The 15445-nt window shown below is 41.5% G+C and overlaps 1 pseudogene; it reads right to left on the bottom strand.

Moving 5' to 3' along the window:
• Positions 1–552: 552 nt before the first annotated feature.
• On the bottom strand, positions 553–1413 carry LOC111817640 (annotated as a pseudogene).
• Positions 1414–15445: the final 14032 nt, after the last annotated feature.

The raw sequence follows: 15445 nt of genomic DNA, 5'->3' as shown, positions 1-15445 counted from the left end.
AAGTTACCAAGGTATACAGCTTGTCTGGTGACTCTTCATGCTCATCCCATCTCCTGGACAACTGGTCTGGATGATATAGAACATTCCGTGGTACTTTGGCCCAGATGGTTTGGTTGAGCCTGGTGTCACTGCACACTTCTGGAGTCTCCATCTTCCTCATGGCGGACTTCCGGATCCCCGTAAGTGCTCCAGGGTCTGCTTCTTGAAGCCCACTCCGTGGATGCACTTGTGAATATCGAAAGTGTATTCTCGGATCACCACTTCATTGATGGCCAAACAGCCCTTCTTCTTGCCACCCTTCTTTGCAGGAGCCATTCTGCCCAGCCCAAGTTGGAAAGGAAGAGCCAGGGTGATCATTTCTGGTAGGGGATTGTATGAAATGATTTTGAGTCCCCATTGTCAAAATTTTGGCCAGCCTTTACCATTCAGTGAAAATAGGGCAATTCCCTTTTTTGTGTCTCTAGGATTTCAGGGGTAGATGTTGCAAATATTCTGTAACACATCTTGCTATTAAAAAAAAAGTTTTACAGAATTTAAGCACATAAAACCATATTACTTAATATATTTGTTCCTGAACTTTTTGTGAAATTCCAAACGCTGTGTGTCATTTGTGAATCTTTTGCCTCTCTTCCGGTCATCTGCCCCTTTTGCACTGATCATGAAGACAACACCCTCATCCCACCCTCTGTTCCCTGTGACGTGGGCCTGAGGCTTGCTCGGGTGGGCCAGCTTTCTGTTCTTGTTCCTTCCTAGCCTACTCTTCAGCACTTTCAAAAAAAAAAAAAAAAAAAAATTCCAGTTCTTCAGAGAAGAGCTGTAATGCCATCATCATCAACTTCCCTCTTCAAAAATCTTCATCTTCCTCATCTTTTCAAGAATCATCTGCATCAAGGCTGGCGGCAGGGATCTGTCTCACTGAGGCTTCATGACACTGCACAGGAGGTTGTGTCTTCTCGGGGTGAGCAGTCCCTACCTTTTTCTCTTGCAGCAGCTTTCTCTGTGTCTTCCAATCCTCTCCTAAAGTCACTATTACAACCTCTCCAGGGGCATCCTGACTAACTTGTCTATAGTTTAACTTGGTGCAAGAGAGAAGGCTCTTGCTTGAATAGTGCTTGGAGACTTGGTTCAAATCACATTTTCAATTTCTTCTTCTACCTCTTGCAGGTTCAAAAGTTGGCCTGGGCTGGGGAGATAGCTCAGTAGTCTAAGCACCTGCCTAGCAAGTGCAAGGACTTGAGTTTGATCCCTGGTACCACATACTGTGCCAGCCCAGTGGTGCATGCCTGTAATCTTAGTGCTGGAGAGGCTTAGACAGGAGGATCATTACAAGTCTGAGCTGCATAGTGAGACCCTGCACCCAATAAACAAAATAAATTTTATTTTTTTAAATGTTGACCTGGCTGCTGTTGGCATTTTTTATGTTCTGGAGGAAAAAGGTTGTTATTTCTGATAAACTCATTTCATAAATTACTCATCCATGTCTATCCTTGTGAAAAACTTCCAAAAGTCCTTCCACAGAAGTCCTCAACAATCTTCCTCAAAAAGTCTCAAGGAAATGAAGTAAGAACTTTAGGGGACACATAGAATATGATTTCTCTTGTTTAGAACAAAATATTTTGTCATAAAGATCTGAGTTGTTATTTCTGCTCTTCTTTTGGTTGTGTGGCATTGGGCGAGTGCCCTGTCTTGCATCTATTACCTGTAGAATAGGACTGGACTCAGCTCTGACTCATAAAGAGTATTTTTCCCTCATTTTAGGGTCCTGGGCCCAATCAGCTCTGACCTAGCCTCCTTCAGCCTCTGGGACTCTTGGACAGAAGGCCACCATCACCTATACTGGAACCAGCAATGACATTGGGAAGTATAATTATGTCTCTTGGTACCAACAGCTACCAGGAACATCCCCTAAACTCCTGGTTTATGATGTCAGTAGTCGGCCTTCAGGGGTCCCTGATCGCTTCTCCGGCTCCAAGTCTGGCAACACAGCCTCCCTGAGCATCTCTGGACTCCTGACTGAGGATGAGGCTGACTATTACTGTTGCTCATATGCTGGCAGTAACACTTCACAGTGGTTCAAGTTCATGGGGAAGTGAGACCCAAACCTGGGCTGGGCTGAACTCACTGGCTCCTTTGTGTCCTAAAGATGTTTCCTTAGCCGTGTACGGAGGGTGCTTGTGCCACGTAGACCAGAATTTCAGTTTCCTCTGAGCACTGCTCATCTGCCTCAGAGAAATAATAGTGGAAATACACTCTCTGGCTTATGTCTTTGAGGCATGAATGCACCCTCTGGTCTGAATTCTGTGGGCTCAGGTGGTGTGACTCTCTCTAGTCTTTATAGGCAGGAGCAGAGGCTCAAGTCTATGCCTGCAGGTACGGTTTTTTCAATTCCAGAAAAATCCTCACAGCAAACATTCTATCTCCCATGATGGTGCTGTCCAGCCTTGGTTCAGTTTTCTATCAATGACATCTTACTCTCTTCATGTCTACCCCAGCTCTGGGTACCCCTGGGTATCACTGGTGTCTGTTACTCTTCTCTCATTGTTGGGACAAATACCCAACACACAAAATGAAGGGAGGAAAGGTTTGTTCAGCTCACAGTTACTGGAGATTTCAGTCCATATTCAGCTGGCTCCAAGGCAAAGTGGCAAGGGGCAGAGAGCATCAGTTCATGGTGGTGGCAGCAAAGAGCAAGAGGAGCCAAGGGAGGAGCGGCAGCAACAATGGCGACAGAGAGCAAGTCTGTTGAGACAGCGTTTGTCAGGCTTCTCCACCATAGAGTGCCTTCCAGATACCTCCCACCTTTCCATAACATTCTGTTTGGAAGGATGCTTCTGAGGGTAAAGGATCCATACATATTATCTGGAATTCTGCTGCATAGATCTGTCCCTTCTGAACATTAATATGTTCAATTATTTATTTCTATCACTATGGGTTCATGAATATTTACTTTATACTTTGGGTTATAATTCAACAATACCTCATTTATTTTGCTATTCAAATTGTTCCAGCTTTGGCTATGGGGAGCTCTTATAGTTGGTTTTTGTGTTCTTTAGATATATACCCCATTGGTATTATTTATTTTTTGTTTTTAGCATTTTCTTACTTTTTGGCACTACAAAATGCTCCAGGTATATTGTGGATAGCACCTTCCCAACTGTCTATGTGTTTTGTTTTGTTGTTATTGCTGCTGCTATCTTTTAAAAGAGGGAAAAAATTAGTCTATGAGTCTGAGAAAACTTTTATTTACATTGAGCTCTCATTAGTTCTGTCCATGCATATTTCTTAACAATTACTTCATAAAATTAGCTGTAGTATCCACTGCTAGCAAAATATCAAAGTTAAGGCACCAACTGAGCAAAACACTTCATTTCCTTCATTCCAAGATGCATGATTGCATTGGTATTATCTTTTCATTTGGATCCTTCCATGCTGAGAGTCAAAGTGTACATTTAACTTTGTGTTCTTTTTCCCCTTCTCTTCCCTATATTAATTTGATGGCATTCCTACTATCAGTGGTGCCTTTCGAGTGGAGGAACTACAGCAGTCAATAAACTCTGTTGAATGGATATCATTAAAGTAGTTTCCCTGATTTTTCCCATTGGACAAATATTTTCATTAAATAGGTTTGACATGTAGGAAGTACAGACACTGAAAAAGCCCAAGATTTTTAACTATTCCCAGGCACATTCTAACTTTACTTCAAACACTAAATTCTCACAAACTCCTAAATACAGATTCAAAAGGGGAGATGTTTAGTAATCCTTTCTGAGTTTACTATGGGTCACTCTCCTAAGATCTCAGGGATCCATTCTTAATGGCTGAGTTGCCTAATAGGGATTTGGGAAGAGGGGAGAGGAGTTCAGTCTGGCTGATGAGTGAGTGCGCCAGCTGGTCAGCAGGCCAGTGTGAAGGCCTCCCTTGGTCTCCCTTCCGAATCCAGGCAGAGCCAATCTTCCTGTCCCCGTGGCCAAGAACTACTCTCCAACCATCAAACCACTGCTGCTTCAGGAGCATCATGCTTTAGAGGATTTTTTGTTTGTTTGTATTTTTAATGGGTACATGACAATTCAACTGTTCACAGTCATAGAGAAAATTCCCACTCTTTTCATGGAGACAGGAGAACCTAACTTCTCTGACACTACTTCCTGTTTTGCTCCCGTATACAATTACCAGGGTCCTGGTGCTCTAAGCAGCTCACCAGCACCCTGAAAGGACTTGAAACAGGCCACTACACTGGCTTTTTTCAGCAATCATTTATTGCATTTACTCCCTAATTCTCATTATAATGCTGTGAGGTAGATTTTGTGACCTCCACGTTATAGATAAAGAAACCAGGCTTAGAGAGATTAACTTGCCCAGCGTGCCTTGATAAGTCTGAAGCCAACTTGCAAGAGGAGCTCTGTCTGACCATTAGGGAACTGCAAAGCAAAACCCTCATGAGATATCATCTCACCTCACTTAAAAGGGCTACAATGAAAGTAATAATAAAGGCTGTACACAGAGAAAAGGAGACTGTCATATAGCAGTAGTGACAACGTAAGTTAGTACAGTCATTATGCAAAACAGGATGGAGAATCCTCAAAAAACTAGACACAGAACTATAATATGATCTAGCAATCCCACTACTACTGGTCTTTATCCAAAGAAAATGAAATAAATATTTCAAAGGGACACCTGATGCCTAGTAGCAAACTCACAGGATTAACCTAGATGTCCACTGATGGGTGAATAGATAAGACACACACACACACACACACACACACACACACACACACACACAGAGGCAATAGTGCACAGACATAGAAAAAGAATCAAATCCTTTCACTTGCAGAATTGAACAGAACAGAACATTAACAGACCCGAAGGACATTACGTTAAGTGAAATAAGCCAGACACAGAAAGATAAATACCAGGTGTTTTCACTTAATATGGGAAAGCTTAAAAAAAAAAAAAAAAAGCTACTCCCGGAGGTAGAAAACAAAATACTGGTTCCAAGAGGGAGGGAAAGTAGGGAGGAGGAACAGGATGACAAGACAAGGGACAGAGGGCACAGGAATGCAGCTGGCTGGGAGGAAGAGCCCCCAGTATTCTATAGCACAGCAGGACTGCTATGGTTGGCAATGATTGATTGTGTATTTGAAGAGAGCTATAGAGAATTTTTTAACACTCTCAACACAAAAAAATGATAAATATTTGATAACAGATATACCAACTACCCTAATGTGATATTTATGCATTGCACACATGTATTGAAATATTATCATACTATACTACACAAACTATGCCATGTGTTAGTACTACTACAGAAGCCCAAAAAACAAGATGAATTTTCAATACTAATGTGCTGTTTGTGTGGTCAATACATGTATACTTTTTATTAATTGAAAATTTTCTATCATCTAGTATTTAATCAATTTTTTAAAATATTTGGATTAAGTCCATAATGACATACTTACGCTACTTAAATAATGTGTTCCACTCATTTTTATCTACTGGATCAAAATTCAAAAGCATTTTGTTGAAGTCTCCCAGTAGGATTACAGAAAACTATCTTCATTGTTAAAATTTTTGTTTATGTTATTTTATTTGCAGGTTCTAGCAGATTTTGCTTTATTTCATTGGATGCTCAGTGCATAAAGGTCCACTTTCTTTCTTAAGTTAATGCCAATTAAAGAGTTTCTTTGTGACATTTCCACATGTTGCACACCGATTACATCTGCACCCTCCCTTCCACAAGTTCTTGGCCATCCAAGTCTCTCCCCTTCCCTCTTCCCCATTCATATTGCCTCCCTCTTATACTTGCAGAGTTTTGTTTCAATATGAGATAAAACATGCAATACTTGTCTTTCTGTGTCTGACTTATTTCAACAATTTAATCCATTTTCCTGAAAATGATAGGATTTCACTTTTCTTTATGGCTGAATTATATATATTATATATGTTATATATTATAAATATATATATATATATATATATATATATATATGTATGTATATATATATATCTGTATTTACTGGTAAATCTTGTTAGATTTAAATCTTATTCTTGAATACATTTTATACATTTAAACCCTACATTTTAAAACTAAATTGCCAGCCCCATTTTTGTTTTATTAACATTCACTACTTCTTTATTTTCATCCTTTCAGTGTAGAGTTCATCCTTCAACTCCTGAAGATAGCATATAACTAGATCATTTTTTAATGTATATGATCACTGATTTTTATTAGATGAATTGAACCTACTCATTTACTGTATGTGTTTATTTTATCCCTGCCACCGTATTATGTTTTGCTATATTGTTTTCTTCTTGGTTTTTCCCTTTTCTTGAGTTTGCTGATTGACTTTGCTGTATATATGTGCTTTAATATCTGACAGTTTAGAAATGTGACCTATACTTTTTTCTAGATACCAAATACATCTGACCTTTCTTGGTGGACTTCCGAGAACTGTATGGTAGGATCCTGGTAACTGGCAAAGTCTGCCCATTACTTTGGGAAGTGATTATAGCTTTCTGTTAATACTGATGGTTACGTGTGGGAGATGATACAACACAGCCATTGCAGACCCTTCTGAAAGGGGAGTGCTGCTGGCCTTGCCACAGACACAGCTGGCCACACACTCACAACAATGATGTGGCTAAGTGTGGAGTAGAAGGCAGCCAGGAACACGCTGGCTGGGACAGCGCCACGAACATCCTAGAGGATACTCTGGCGAACATCGGGCTCTGAGCTGTGCAGGACCATGGAGATTCAAGGGATCTGCAGAAGGGGTTTGGTCTCCTCGCTCCCAGTCACTAAAAGGCATCACTGGCTGAGGAATTTTGTTCTAGAACTGGGGATGATTGTAAGAATGTAAATATATCCTTTAAAGAGTGAAAGAACTTGATTGAGACAACAATGTTCTAGAGCTGAGGGGCTAGAATTCTGAGTTTCCTACTGTCCAGCTAAGAAAACTCAAGCAAAAACCCGTGGCTTTTTCTTTCCTAAAACTCACACTGTCATTTTGTTTAAAGCTTTGTTATCATTACAATGGGGAAGATTCTGGCCATAAAATACAAGTATTTGTTGTGTGGTTTAAAAAAATGTGTACGTGCTTAAGTGAAGGTTAATATCTAAATTTTGCACTTGATTCTTCCCAGAGAATGCTGGCGTGGTAGTGGGGAGGGAATAGGGACAAAGGTTTAACAACTGCTTGTACCAGTCAGGAACTCAATTTCTTGCCTTAAAATCTTGGATCAGACCACAAAGATGTGGAAAATCCCTTTTAAAGGTATTGCTGTTTTAATATATTTTATAACACGGAGTTTAAATTATTTTACATCATTCTCAGTACAAATGGAGAGAGTAAGGTTCTAGGATTTACAGGGATTCAGTCAAGCTAGTAAAGAAACGATAGAACTAAGAGTGAACTTGAAATTACTGACAAGAAGTCCAGTGTCACTTTCAGTAGGCACAAAAACTGTCTCTTCTGGTCTCTGAGCATACTACAGGGTGCACAGGAAGAAACCATGGTGAGGCATGCCCGTGGCCAGCTCACAATGTGGGTCAGATGGCCCAGCCAGATTCCAGAGCAAGTATTTCTACACTGTTTCAGAGGGAGAGTTTAGAGCCTTATGTCATGCAAAGGCTTTTCTCACTAGCAGTCATGCAAACAAACCCCATCCACCACATTTCTGAGCCCTTGCAGCTGCTAAAAGGAAGCTTAAAGGTCAAGAAAGTTCTCTCGTTGGTGTGCTATACACTGGTACATTGTTTATGCTGTTGTAATGTGATTTAAGTCACATTACGGAGCTCTTGGACCATCTGCCCCCTAAGGCAGAGCTCTACCTGGTGGGATCATTCTTCTTTCTCATGCCAAAGGGCCTAATGCCAAAGCCTACACTGGCCCTTCTCAATATCGTGCAATCGAATTCAAAATAATCAGGCCCTTCATTCATCTGTATTGTTGATCAAAACACTGAAAGGAAATGGCTAGGAATACACAGAGAAGCCTTGCCATTCATGGGTGAGCTATACGAGGCTCATAAACATTGAACTCCAGAAGTGCCAGAGAGACAGAACTGAGATGCCCCACACATTGGCTGCTTCTTTCTTCTAGGTTGACAGAAAACAGGCTAATACAAGGCAATGCAAACAATTCAAAACTGTGCCATGGGGGGCTGGGAAGGGTACTGAATGGTAAAGTAGCCCTCATGAAGCACTTATGTAGTTCTGATTCAGGATTTGTGTTTCACACACACACACACACACACACACACACACACACACCCTCTCTCTCTCATACACACACTCATCATGTGACCAAGAAAACATCTAATTTCTATTTGCATAATCACCTTACTCAGGCACAATGTGGGTCAGATGATCCAGCCAGATTCCAGATTCCTTATCTTTCTTGCATATTTAGAGTATGCAGGGCCAGGGATACAGCTCAGTGGCACAACACCTGCCTGGTAAGCACAAGATCCTAAGTTCGATTTCTGGTACCACAAAAAAGAAAAGAGTATGTAGAATAGGGATGAAATGGTGCATTCACAGAGCTTCTGAAAGGATGGTTTCTGGAGTCAAACTGCCTTGGTTCAAATAAGAGACTCACTACATACTAGGTAATGACTACTTTATTATTTGGGACCACAGACTTCTCATCTATAATGTAGGGATAATTTTATTAGTATTAAATGTTGTGTTATATTCCAAAAGCTTAATCAGTTTTTTTTTTCTTTTTTTTTTTTTTTTGCAGAACCAAGGATTGAACTCAGGCCCTTGTGCTTGCCAGGGAAGCGTTTATTCCACTGAGCCATCTCCCCAGCCCCCCAAAGCTTAATCAGTATAGTGCAAAATGGTAACTACTGATACCACTAGTAGATGGAGAATTTTATTCTCAGGTAATTCTAGATTAGAATTTCTCACAAGAAAAGCAATCAATGAAATAATATCATTTCCAAGTGTGTTCTGCATTCAGGAAATAAAGGACATTAAGGAATCAGGGTGGGGGAGTGAAGCTGTAGGTCATTTGAGAGAAGCACCAGCCAGCCAGGAAGTAGGAAGGAAAAATCTAAGAAGGCACTTGGAGCCTGGAGCTGGTGCAGCATTTCTATTCCCAAATTTAGGAAAGTGGAAAGAATTTGTGTCTTGATCAAGAACAAGGAAGAAGATGGAATGTGAATTACCTCTTCAGGCAAGGAAAGCTGCATGACAATTTAGAAATGACATGGACACAAGAGGGACAATGAGAGTTTAGTTGCAGCCATGAGTACAAATAGAATAGGCAACTACAAAGAATTTTGGAAAAGCTGTTAATGTGAAGCATGAAACTCTTCAGCCATCCCTTTTGGAAAAACTTAGATGAAAGAGATATATTCTTCAAGGCTTCTGGTATTAGAATGTGTTTTCTTTGACTGAAATTCTAGGCAAAATGGCTACATGGAGCCTCAGTACTTATTCAGCTTACAATTAGTGTGGGTCATATCCAGCTGAGCAACAGCAAACCCAATCTCGTGTGTTTATCACAGTTCTTGGGCTACGATTTGGATTTTGAAGTGACTACAGGCTGGCTAAGTGACATGATTCTGAAAAGGTGGTAAATTCACAAAACACAAACATGTGTCAAGAGTCTATTAATCAGTAACAGTCACAATGAACGGGAAACACTGCATTTTGTATATCAGTACCTATCATTTTCTTTGCTTTCAATCAATTTCCAGAAATAAAGGTGATACTCTGGATGAGGCCTAAAATAAAACCAAGAATGCTATTTACTAAGTTACAGTTGGATACCACCCAATGATAGGTACTGAAAGTAATATAATATCCACCAATTAACTTCCTTGGGCAAACTTACACACGAAGACAATCAACCGTCTTTGTCTAATGACATGAAGTATGTCTACTCAGATGTGTCTCTAGAACACTATGTATAATACTAAACTTCATTCTGCCTCTACCTGTGTTTCCTACAGAGAGTCCATGATGGCTCTGGCCTGGACACTCCCCACCTTCTGGCCCACCTGGTGTCTTTCCAGGTGGCCCTGTGTGGCAGGCACACCATTCCTCCTCATCAGTATGTATAATCAATTTTGCTTTCCAGAGCACCCCCTAAATCTCCATTGGGTCCACATCTGACTAACAATCATATATAAATAGTGCAACAATCTGGAAGCAACCAAGGAAACAGTGATGAATGAATTCAGGACAGAGGCATCCCTACCACACCCAGACCGTCACTGGCCTTACCTTCACTGATGTTCTCTGGACCAGGAGAACCTGCCTCCACATAGCTCCTTCTGTTCCAACAACAGTTCAGAAATTCAGCTGAGGCAGTAACTGTAAGGTAAGTTAAAAAACAGCCTTCCTTCTGGGCAGCCTCTCTAAATTTGCTTCTCCTCCAGCCAAGGTGAAGTTAGAGTAGTAGTTGGGCCTGTCAGCCCTTACAGTGATAATCGCCTCAGAAAGCAGTGCTCAGTCTTGGCCTCCGATCAGGGATCAGCATCCTTATCAGGATGCACTCAAGTAGGGTCATGGCCCTGTACTCTGCCACTGCGCTGCTACAGTAAACAATCCCTCCTCTTCTTCTGTTCTGTCTCCTGGGACGGAATGAGGATTGGCATCTTATAGGTATCTTCCCAGCAACAGAGAACAGAGGGACACCTCATTTTCAAAATCAACAGTCTAGTTCTCCAGTTATAGCAGTGGTCTGCTCTGCATACACTCCATGTATAAGAGCTTCAAAGTAAACAATGCTGATTCAGAGTCTAAACTAACCAGTCTAGTAATTCATAGCTCTTAAGGCAGACTCTAGAGTATAATACTGTTTCCTAGACCTGCTTTTTCTGAATCTTAAGGCCATCCTAACTACTTTTCCTAAAAATAATGAAGCAATTATTTTAATTATCAGTTTTCTCTTTAGTATTCAACTTCAAAAGTATACCTTTCTGATGATATTCTTAACACAGAGAGAGGTACTATATCTGAACAAGACAGAAAGTCTTTGACAAACAGAAAGGACCCAATCTACCAAGGCAGGGGACTGTTGTTCTGGCCCACGTGTCCTATGTCCCTGGTGCTCTGGCTCTTTTCAGAAGGACAGGCAATGCAGAGTGCCCAAGCTGGTCTTCTACAAGCACCTGAGTGATCACCACACAGCCTGGATGAGACCCTGTCAGGCTGATGTCTACTGAAACCACTTAATGACCGGCACTGTCTGTGTGGTGGAGTCGTGGCTATGCTTGGCCTAGGCACACAACTGTAGACCCACAGGAAGTCGGCTTTCCACACTACTTGTTGGGCTGAAACTATAATGAACAGAAAGAATAAAAAGATTTCTACACACAGCCTTTCAGAAGTGATCTGCCACACCCTGACTTTCAATTATCTATTCATAAACAAGACCACTCAACTGATTCCAAATGAAAGGTGGGTACTGTCGCCACAGCTAGCTGCTTCTAGAGCACCAGCCACCTCAGGCCCCAAGAGCCTAGTCTTCCTATATGGACTCAGGTTACTTTGCAAATGCTTTTAATAGCACAAACTACTGGCATTATCTATTAACTTCAAGTAATTATCATATTAAGCATTTATATGTATCACCACTATTTTTTTAAAAGCCCAAAGTGCTTTTTTATGTGCTAATTCATCATCACCGAGGACTCTACTTTGGAAGGGATCATACTGAGTTACTGCTAAATGAAAAAACAATGTCACACATTTCTCCAAGCAAGCTATAAAATGCCAGTGGAGCTTGGCCTTGTTGTGCTACACCCGGGTCCCGCTTGAGCAGACTGTCTGTTATCTGACTAGCAGTGTGAGTCGGCTTTCCATTGTGTAACCCATACCTGAGACAGTAAATAAAGAGAAAGATTTACCACCATTCACAGGTTGAGAGGTTACAGTTAACTGGTTGGCCCTTGATCTGGATCCACATTGAGGCAGCATATCACAGGAAGTGGGGAGGGGGCTCCTCACCCTGCAGTCAGAAAGTAAAGAAAGTGAGAAAGGGCACTGTGCCACAAACCCCTTTGGCAACATTTTCCACCATGACCTATGGGCCTCCCAGCCCTGCTCCACTACCTCTCAATAGCACCACGCCCTTAACACATGGCCTTTGGAGTACATTCTAGATTCAGATAATAGTTCTGTCTGAAGGTATCTTGTATGGAAAAAAGCAGTGATACAGGACAAGGTCCTTTTTCACAGTAAAGATCTTACAAACATGAGCTAGGTATGAGGGCAGACACTTGCAATTCCAGCACTCAGGGAGACTGAGGCAAGAGGATTGAGAGACTGAGTCCATCCTGAGCTATTGAGCAACCTGTTAGTTAGAACCTGCCACAAAAAATTAAAAATGACTGGGGTTGCAGCTCAGTGCAAAGGCCCTGAGTCCAATCTATAGTAGAGCAGAAACAAAACAAAACAACTATCCATAATGATGTTTTATGGTAACCAACAAGCTATATATAGACAGCAGCTGCATAAAACTACCACCATCTCCTTATCCTGTAGGCCAGCATTTTAGAAATGGCACCATGGAGACAGGCACCCCCCTTCTCCCATATCTGAGATCTTACCTGGGATCAATCAATAATGTGGGGGCTAAAACACAGGGACTGAAAAACCCACTTCTAAGAAGGCTTCCTCATTCATATATATGGCACAAAGCAAGCAAGGCTAAAGAATGGGTTCTGCTAGGCCAGTCGACCACAGCACTTATGTGAGGCCTCTCTTGACAGGTAGGTAGACTTCTTATAGGGTGGCTCAAAGCTCTAAAAGTAAATGCTACTGGTGAACAAGGCAAGAGTACAACCTTATAGGACCTATGCTTGGAAAGCACATAGGGTAACTTCTACCACATTTGATTGGTCTAAGTAATCGTAATACTTTCCCCCACCAGATTCAAGTGGAAAACACTTAGCTTCATCTCCCACTGGGAAGAAAGGCAACGTAACCTGCAGTGAGTCTTCAGTTTCCAAATGTCTGGTATACCCTTATTGTCAAGTTGAATTTTTATTCCTAAGCACATATGCCTACAGAATGCCCACCACAAAAGGCTTCAACAATACTTCTAGATGGTGAGAAGCCACAGTACAGGGCAACAGAATGCCTATACAGGTGTTAGGCAAATATTTGGGATAACAACAAAGGAAACTAGCAGAAAATCTGTCATCTTTAGTTGGTCTTTTAATTTTACCAAAACTATTAAGGGCAAAAAATAGTAAGGTTATAGCAATTAGATGTCCCAAGTTAAAGCATTCAAGGAGCTAGGAAATGGAAGGGAAATGACTTTATTTTATAGAGATAACTATTTTGTTTGAGATAACAAACTCAAGCTCCTATCAGAACCACACAGGCAGAGGAATAAAAAAGCAGGCTGGGGTAGACCAGTGGAAAGACTAGAAACCACATGGCTTTGCTTTGAGGTATTTGTATTTGATGAAAAAAACCTGCATTTTTCAAAATTAGTCTTTGGATTCCAGTTTGAGATTTCTGATTTAGAGTCAGTGGTAGGTATTTCCTAGATTTATGGTATTTTGCCCTAATTTTATTGGTCTATGCTGCAGTTCTAAGATGAGAAACTAAACATTCAAAGTACAGTTCTGATGCTAATAATAAACATGTATTGAGAATCTACCCTGTTCCAGGCACTGAGGTAAGCAATTGCCATTTGTATCAATTTGCTCTATAGTCTGGGGTGGTGGTGGTGGTGGTATATTACTGAACTCATTTGCTAATAGGCAAACCAAGCTTTAGGGAATACAAAGGTCACAAAGCTAAAGGGTGGGCGGCAGAAGTTGGGTTTACAGGGTATATACTGGGCCCAAACAACTATGCTCTGAATTATTGCATATTATAATACGGTGCTTTCGGAATGTGGCTCTGCTGAGAGGCTAACAAGACGACAGCGTGTCTCCAACCAGGGATAGAAGTGGACACCTACCTGAGACAGTAACCATGCAGGGCCAGGCCTCTTACCAGGACATGGAAGTCTGAGACTAGAAGAAACTCTGTAGACTGTCCTCCTGACCCTGAGAACTTCTCTCCGTTGCTGGGAAGAGCATGCAGGCCTACACCATTAGTCACCAGGCAGAACAGCATCCACCAGCAAAATGTTTGACACATATATATAGGAGAAAATCCAAGATAAAGGACTACAGAATGCAGGCATTTCTGTGCCCTACAATTCACTTGGAAGACATGATTTTCCTTTTAACAAATATGTTTTGAAAAAGCCCCCTTTAAAAATCCTGCTCTTTCCTTGAAGAAAAAATTCACATAGAGTTATCATATATCAGACATATGACAGGTAATTTTTAATCATTTAAATTATTTATTTCTTCATTGTTTAATGCTTTATACCATTCCTCCATGCATAATTTAGTATTCCATTTATGTTTATTAAAAATTGATCATGGGGACATGCTCCCTCTCTATTCTCTGAGGCTACAGATATTTCTCTGTCAGATCACTTGGGAATAGACAACAAAGTATTCCACTCAACTTCTTTTTAATTCGCTTTAACTGTTTGCACAGCCCTTTCTTTTCCTAGGAGTTCTCTTCTCCTGCAAAAGGACAAGTGTATGCTAGTGGGATAACTGCTCATTTCCTTTTTCAAGTAACAAGAAATCACTGAGACTTTGAAAAAAAACCCTTATTATACTTTTCTAATTTTTAAAACGCCATGTTCAAGAGGGGCACAAAACCCCCATCACTTTCTCTGTATCTTTTCTATTCTGTCTTTTCCTTAAGCCAGCCCTTTTCCTTGCCTTTCTTATATCTTCAGTTTTCTATTAACTTTCTTCTGATTTTTTTTTTTTTTCATTTATCTTCAATTTCTGTCTAAATTCTTTTACCATTGAACTTTTCAACCTTGCAACTCAGGCTGCTCTCTTCAAACCAACAACTCCAAATCCTGTGACTCTCTCCATCCCTGGAGCCTCCAGCCTACTGCCTTGGACACTCCTGCTGAGATCCTGTCATTCCTCCATTCTCTGGGGGTGGGGGTGGGGGAAGAAAGGAACACAGTGTGTGAGAGAGGCGTGCAAGGTAAGGGAGGTTAGGTAGTGCCAAGAAGCTCGCAACACGTTGGTATGAAAATAGTCTGCAATGGACTACTGCACTCAGAGGCGTCCAACGTGGTGAGTCTGAGCTGGCACTTGCTTGTATATCAAGCCTACCGCAGCAGGGACCAGGAGGAGACCTGGTCTCTTCACTCTCACCTCCACAAGCGGCCAGCCAACCACCCTTGGAGCCCACTGGAGGGCACGGTCTGAGCTGGCCCCTGGCAGCACGCTTCCTCGCCTGGCCTGTGGCAGCAGTCTCCAGCTAGTGTGATCTCTGCAACGCAGATCTGCTTACCAGCCTCATCACACCTGGGATGGAGTCCAATGTTCCTAACATGCTGCCCAAGTCCTCAACATGTGCTAAGGCCCTTGCTCAGTTCTCAGGCCTTTT

The sequence above is a fragment of the Octodon degus genome, unplaced genomic scaffold (assembly GCF_000260255.1).
Source record: "Octodon degus isolate 3935 unplaced genomic scaffold, OctDeg1.0 scaffold00065, whole genome shotgun sequence".
In the NCBI taxonomy this organism is placed as follows: domain Eukaryota; kingdom Metazoa; phylum Chordata; class Mammalia; order Rodentia; family Octodontidae; genus Octodon; species Octodon degus.
The sequence above is the reverse complement of the archived record's forward strand: the minus strand, read 5'-3'. Positions and strand labels throughout refer to the sequence as shown.